Here is a 7889-nt window from a genome sequence, read left to right on the forward strand (position 1 = left end):
CATCTGCCGTCGTTTCATTCTGATTTCTTTCTTACTCTCATATGTGTGAATGATGCTGTTGTTTATTGACAAATCTGTGTTGGTAATGTTATTCAATGTAATGGTTAATTATTTTACAGGGCTTGGAATATAGTAAATTCCCTAAGTGAAAAATAGGACCTGTAACAGGATTTGAACCTGTGCCTTTATAGAGATATAATGTTGGTTTCATGAACCACTCGCATAATAATGGAGCGTTCCTCTTTTCAGGCACAGTTTCAAATTTTCTATAGGTCTCGTTTTTTTTTTGTTTTTTTTTTTAATATGAATTTGTCAGTCGCATAGATAATTAAATTGTTTTGATTAATAATATTACCTAGACAAACATTAATTGCATCTTTACACACAACAGATTGTTGGAAATTTCATAGTTTACTTAGTTTTGTGTTTTGTATGTACAAAATTTAAAAACAGCATTTTTTGTTTATTCACCTTTTAAGAAAGTTCTTACATGGATCTTTATTAGAAAAGAATATGTCAGATAGGCAAAACATTGACTATTTGGATTTTTCTATTAACAAATGAAATCATTAAAAAACTTGTGACCTTGTTTTATTTATTTTCAAAGTGTATATGCAAGGATTGAACATATGCTTTTATGATGTACAAATTTAGTCAAAACTTATCGTCTTGAGTTTTAATCAAAATAAACAAGTAGTGTTTCCCTCCCCCAATTTTTGGATGGTAAGGCTGAATGACATTATTCTGATGATCAGTCAATAAAATAAATCAACATTCAACTCTTAGGCATCGGAATATGATACAGTGTGTGTGTGTGTATGTATATATATATATATATATACTGAAACTGAAATTCTCTGGTACGAGAAATCAGCCGACATATATATATATATATATATATATATTAGATTTATTCATTTATTCAATAAGGGTATACATCATATAGGGGTGTAGGGTTAGTAAGAACTCTTTATACCATGTTATTTCGAAGACTAATGCTTCTCATCAGAAGAGAATATGCTAGGTAACATAATATGGAAGCAATGTCTAGCAATAATTAATTTAGGAACGAAATAAAATATTGAGGCTGTTTGGGGGGAACTAAATTGGACCCCCCCCCCCATGTATATATTTGTAATAGTCTTGAACCCTAGAGGAGATGATTAATTGGGTCTTTCTGATGTTTATATAATTTCATTTCTAAATATGTATTGAGCACTTTAAAAAATATTTTTTTTAGTTCAATACATTTGAACTTAATTACAACGTTCTATAAAACAAACCTTTTTTCCTTGCCAGGTATTTTACAACAATTTCTGCCTAATCTTTTCTACTGTTCTTGCTGCCTTCTATCTTCAATCAATTGTACAAAATATGAAAAAGGCCTTTAGCACATGCGAGCATGTAACACGGACATTACATCAAATATGGTGAAGTCTGAAAGATGTTCTCATAATACGGTCGTCAACATTGCCGTTTCATAAGACCATGCGATTTCCTTGTGTCTCATGCGGCTTCAAAATCCAGTCTGTAAGAGACATTGATGCTGCATATATATATGCTTGCAAAATGTTCATGTCATTGTGCCCCTTTTTCCCCCTTACCTGTAGTTCATTCTTTCCATATTCGATCCTACCATTGATTGACAATGTCATCTAGAAAGAAACAGCAAAATCTTGGTAGGTAAACATTCTCTCATATGAAATTGAAAAATTTGCATCCAGCCTGAACAATGAACTTTGTGAGATGGAATGATTATTGCAACGTGTTTTGTAGGCAGTTGTTCATGGAAATATTTCCACCACTACAATGGCTAGAAAAATACTTTTTTTTTCACTAAGAACAGTTTCTGTTCTTTATGATAATTTAAAATTATTTTAGCATCTATTTTCTCCTGCCGACCAATTAACAATGCTCTACATATGCTTTTAATAAGATGTTGGAAGGCAGCATTTGTTATATTTTGGTCCAATCTTTAATCATTAGAATCTCTCCCACTTACAATGATCTTCTGCCAAACTTGGTAAATATTTTAAAAAAAATCATATGCATTGATATGCTAATGATGCACACGTTCACGGTTCAGATAGATAATGGGAGGGATCAGATGATCTAAATAGTTGAGAAGAAAAACATGTTTTTGTTTTTTTTTTAATCCAAAAACTTCCCCCCCCCCCCCCGCTTTTTATCAAACGGGGTTACATCATTTTACCATAATTTTCTGATTGAGATATTTTCATTTCATTATGTTTCTTTTGTCATTATCATTTGGAATCGTTCATTATTTCTTCTAGAGTTAAAATTTAGCCTTAAAACACGTAACGGATGATTTCAAAGTAATGTAAAGTTGTGTAGCTTTACCTTACTTTTTAATCGCCAATTATGTCCTTGAAAAAGAGAATTAAGTTGTCTGAAGTTGAAGTGTAATTTGTTTTGTGTTTGGCCAGAAGAGAAATCTTCCTAAACTGAGCAATTTTTTTTTTTTTTTTTGTTCAATCTAGTCCTCTTTGGAAAGGAACACGTTATCCCCATCTCCTATTAAACTAGCTTTATGTTACATTTGATCCTTGAGGAGAGGTGACAAAAAGGTACAATATTTCCAACCCATTCTTATAAAAGGCAAGCCATTTTTGACATTTCAAAAGGTTTACATAATAAATATTTAATCATGTCACAAATACTTAGCTGCCTGATCACGGGTGATTTTAATATATTTCTGACATCTAGCATTATGATATTTATACCGATTAGAATTATTTCCCTTATTTCTACAAGAATCTAAGGAAGACAAAGAAAAAAGTATAACAAAATGTTTTAGAAAATACATGTAAAATTTGAACCTCTTTATAAACGTTATTCTCAATTTCTGTTTTAAATTTAATTCATTTTTTATATTTATTCAAAAATATTTTTAAAGATAAGTGAATTTATTTGATTTTTTTAACAATATCTACGTATCTCTGATTGCTATAAATTTTTATTTTGTTATATAAAATGTGTAATTGTTTGCTTTTAATGAGAAAATAGTTAAATGAATGGGGGGGGGTCATAGTGTACAAAGAAAAAATAATCTTCACACACAAATATATACACAATTTTTAAGGGTTTGCAATGAGAAAAAACTTGTTTAAAAAGAAACAATAAAATAGTATTTAAAAAGTTATTTCATGACGTGTTCAATGCTATAAATCAAAAACTATATATAAATAACAGAACATACAATTCTTCAAGTTACAACTCAACACAGGTTCAATCATTATATGGGTTACATACTCTTAAAAGACAATCATCGAATGTTGCTTCTTAAAAATTAAGATGACCTCACTGCATCCTGAGCAACTACGGGTAAGTATACCAAATAATCAATAATGATACTGTGTTTTGGATTGACATGTTCTCTGTAAGTTCATGAACGAAAAATAAATACTAAAAAATTGTTATTATTTAAAACATACACATCAATATTTCTCCATGTTAATTCAGTATTGCTTATATTTCAGATATAAGACCATAGTGTTATCTAAATATTTCAGATATGCAACAATAATGTTGAGTGTCAAATTAATACTTTTGAGCCTAAATATTTTAGGTGTCTATACAATAGCTTCATGTCAAATTAGAAAAAAACAAAAAAACTCATGAATCTATTTGATATACATCTATATCAAATCAGATGGAGCAATGTTGAACCTAATTCAAATATCTTTACTATAACAATGTTGAAGAGCTCACATAAACTAAATAATTTGAGTTGTGTAATTAAATGGTTAATGTTATGGAAATAATTATATTGTCAGCTTCAGAAACAATAAATTTACATTTGTAAAAAATAATGATTTTTGTAATTCAAGTCGAATTATGTTTTATTGGTACTTTAAGTGAAATGGAAAATTTTTGGAATTGACTTTTTTTTTTTTTTTTTTTTTTTTCAATTGAAACCCATGTAAATAAATCGATTGCTGTGAATGTGTGCATGCAGATCGTCGTTGTTGTTGATCAATGATCGATATTATCAGTCGAAGTACTCCCCACCCCGGAACCCATCCATCCTTCCCTCTACCATTTTCTTGATATGTTTTTTTTTTTTTTTAATTAGACAACGGCACGTGAAGAAATTAAATAATTTGGATTGGCTTAGGGGGGGGGGGAGTGAAGAGTAACACAATAATTGACTTTAACCGTTTAAGTATAGCAAGAAATTAGTCAGCAGTTTAAAGACTTAAAAATTAATTCTGAATCATAACGATAGCCATTTTGAAATTGATTAAAAATAGATTTTAAATGATTGGTTTTATGGTGGCATGAAATGAATCTGAAACATTTTGAAAAGAGTTGAATGGAAAATAATTATTTCTGGACAGACCGTTTCGTTAACACCTAGACAGCCAACATACAGAGTTTTTAGAGTAATTTATCAGGTGAAGAGTAAATCTCATATTATAATTGAATTTTTCATATTAGTCCTTCCTTGACTAGTGCTCAATCAACGTTACAAGAGCATAGTATATTTTTATTTATTCATTACCCTACCATAATGAACCCTGGGTTGCATGGAGTGTCTGTGTGCTCGACCAAAGGCTTTGATTATCATCTGTTAGGATACAGGTTGTTTTAATCCAGCGTTTATTTTATGGTAGCCTAATAATCGCATTGTTTAAAAAAAATACCAATTGTTTTATGTTATTTTCTACAAAACTGTTTTTTAAGTCAAGATACTTATAAATCATAAACTGAAAATTCTCAAAAAAAAAAATTAATGAATCGTTTGTATTCTGTAAAGATTATATATAGTTATCAATTGGATTGATGAATAAGGTTTGTAATCTTTCAGTTTTTTCTCTTTACTTTTCTAACCTGCAGATTTTTTTCTTCCCTCTCCTTCCATTCCTCCTAAAACCTATTCAACAATGTTGTGCAACGATTTGTGCTTTTAAAACTAAACTAAAACTACCAGTCTCATTTTGCCTCCTCCCCCTCTCTACCTCTCTCTCTTTTCTCGCTCTCAGAAATGACAAGTTGTTGAGACCTTTAGTCAAACAAATGCTCTTCTAAGATCTAAACTGTGTTTATCAAGTTTACTTTGTAGTTTTCTTAATACTAGGCATGCGATTATTGTACTGGGCTCACAACTAAAATCTAACCCGTTATCTTGTAAAATATATTAAACTACTTTCCCTTTTTAAACAAATATCGTTTAAAAAATCTGTTTTCCCCAAATAAACTAAAATATCTCACAAAAAAGATTTTAGACAAAATAAATCGGCAATTATTTTCTTTCTATTAATCTTTTTAACGATTATCTAATTGACTATTTCACTTTTTATTTATTTATTTTTTTTTTTTTTGAAATTCAGATTTTTCTCTTCTTTATATTTTCATTGTTTCTTGCTATTTTTTTTTCTTTTTCTTTAGTTTCGAATAGAGATCATCTGGTATTTTTCTTGAATAATTTCTATTTTTTTGTTTTTTTCCTTTTCTTTCTATCTTTATTTCTTTTGTTTGGTTCATTTTTGTCTCTTTTTCACAATTCTTTCTTTAACATTTTTATGACAAATTTATTTTTTTGCATTTATCTCTTTCATCCTTTTTTGCCTTTATTACTTCTTTTTCATATTTTTTTCATTTTCTGACAATTCAAAAATTCAATATTATTTCTTCATTTTGCTATTGTTTTTACTTATTTGTTTTTCTATACCTCTTAAAAATCCTTATTGTTTTATCTTAATATTTTTTTTTTTTTACAATAAACTGACTTGAAAGACAGACAGTATCTGCTTTATATATAGCCAATTGCAACACAGTTTTGAAGAGATTTTTTTTTCTGATTTTTCTTTCTTGCTGCAACATTAAAACGAAACTGTTTAAGAAGAAAAAAATTGTTGCTGCTGTCTTTAAACCCCTCTTTCCTTGCCTCTTCTAAATTTGAACCTGTTCTCTAGAATCTTTTGGAAATAGAAATAAATAAAACAACCACTCCCCCATAATTACCCTTCCTCATTTATGTCTCCTGTTTTGCCTTCTCATTCACTCCCTGTTTGGGTGGTGAACTTGACTACATATCACTGTTCCTTGTCTGTTTGTTGACAGTATCGCAATTTGTAAGTAAAAAAAAAAAAAAAAAAAAGAAATAATAATAGCAGTATAATAATAACTTCAATAGATGGTCTGTACCAATTTGGAATAAAATATATTCTTTATATTCTTGTCTTTTCTTTTTTTTCGTTTTGGTGTTTCTGTTTAATTTTGTACAAATTTGGAGAATCAGTTTTATTAGAGTTCAGAAAAATACATGGGAGTAGAAAATGAGCCTTAGGTTTACTTCCGGCAGTCTCATGACTCTTGCTTCCTTTATTTTGTCCTTTAGTTCTCACATTCCATGAGTGATTTTACTAACCGAGAGAAAAGAATTTTAGTTTTTGGGGGTCAGAATCTATCCATCTAACACATTGTTGGGTAGTTGTTGATCTTAACTAATGTGCATGTATGTGTGTGTACATATATATATTATATTATTGAAATCATTTTTTCATATTCAAATAACACAAAGTTCTTTAAGATAGCTCGGTAATGCAATACTAGATATATAAAAACTTTTAGAATTTAAATTTAAATATACTGCTTTAATGGAAACGGGCACTCAATTTTATGCTCATCTTAAAAAAAAGATCCACTTTTGTTTATTATACATGCATACAATTGTTTCAGCAATTTATATATATATATATATATATATATATATATATATATATATATATATATATAGTCCTAGGACATTCATTAGTGTTAAATATTAGAATTTTTTTCTCATATAATGATAGGATATAAAAAAAAAAAAAACTTCAAAGTTGTGACTGTTTTGGACTGTCTATAGATCGATGTAACTGTGACTTTGTTTTTTTTATGCATATTTAGCACTGATGAATGACCATTGATATAAGAATAAAAAGAAAAACCATATATATAAAAATATTAATAAAGGCCGAAACAATTGTATGCTTGTATAGTAAATAAGACCCTACTCTCTTTTTTTTCTTTTCTTTTTTTTAAGATGAGCATTAAATATATACTGCTTGTATATATAATTTTGCTCCTAACATCAAATGGCTTCATGCCTTGTCTGAAGTGATTTCTATAAAAAAAAATAATGATCAATTTCAGAAACAAAAACTTAAAATACTGACATTTTTGCCTTAAGCATATATCTGTCACTTTGACATGCATTTCCTCCAGCAATAATTGCCTTCAAATATTCATTGTCATGAGTGCATGGAACCATCCTTTTACCTTTTGAAATCATGTTCTTACTCTCCAATCATTTGTGAACCCTTCTCTGCATGCTCTGTTCATATTGGTGCCTTTTGAACATTGTGATTAAGTTTGAACTAAAACGAAAAAAGTATACATTTTTTTTTTCATTTTCCTTACACCTTTCAAAATTGTATTCTGAAAGAAATTGGACATTAAAGAGTACACATCGATATTTTATATGCAAATTTTTTTATGAAACCCTAAAGAAAAAGCAATGTTATTCAACTTTTTAAGAATGGATAAATCTGCTATTATTTTCTCAATCTCGTAGTTTTTTTAGCCAATTAGTTGTGGTTACAAGATGGTCATCTATGAACTGAAGAGGCAGAGGATCATGTCCACTTAAGTACAGAATTGGTAACTATGAACAGAAAGTTTTGTACAAATTCCGTACACTCTAGCACTAGGAATTTTCAACAAATAATGAACACCATATTGAGTGACTTGGATTTTACAGTTGCGTTTTGTGATGACATTTTGATAAAAAAAAAATGTCAGAAAGATTAGAAGCATCATGATCACATGACATGGGTTTTATTCAAAATTATTTTAAATATAACTTGCATTTTTAATATTTTAGA

The sequence above is a fragment of the Euprymna scolopes genome, chromosome 2 (genome assembly GCF_053919585.1).
Source record: "Euprymna scolopes isolate OS-2025 chromosome 2, ASM5391958v1, whole genome shotgun sequence".
Taxonomy (NCBI): Eukaryota; Metazoa; Mollusca; class Cephalopoda; order Sepiida; family Sepiolidae; genus Euprymna; species Euprymna scolopes.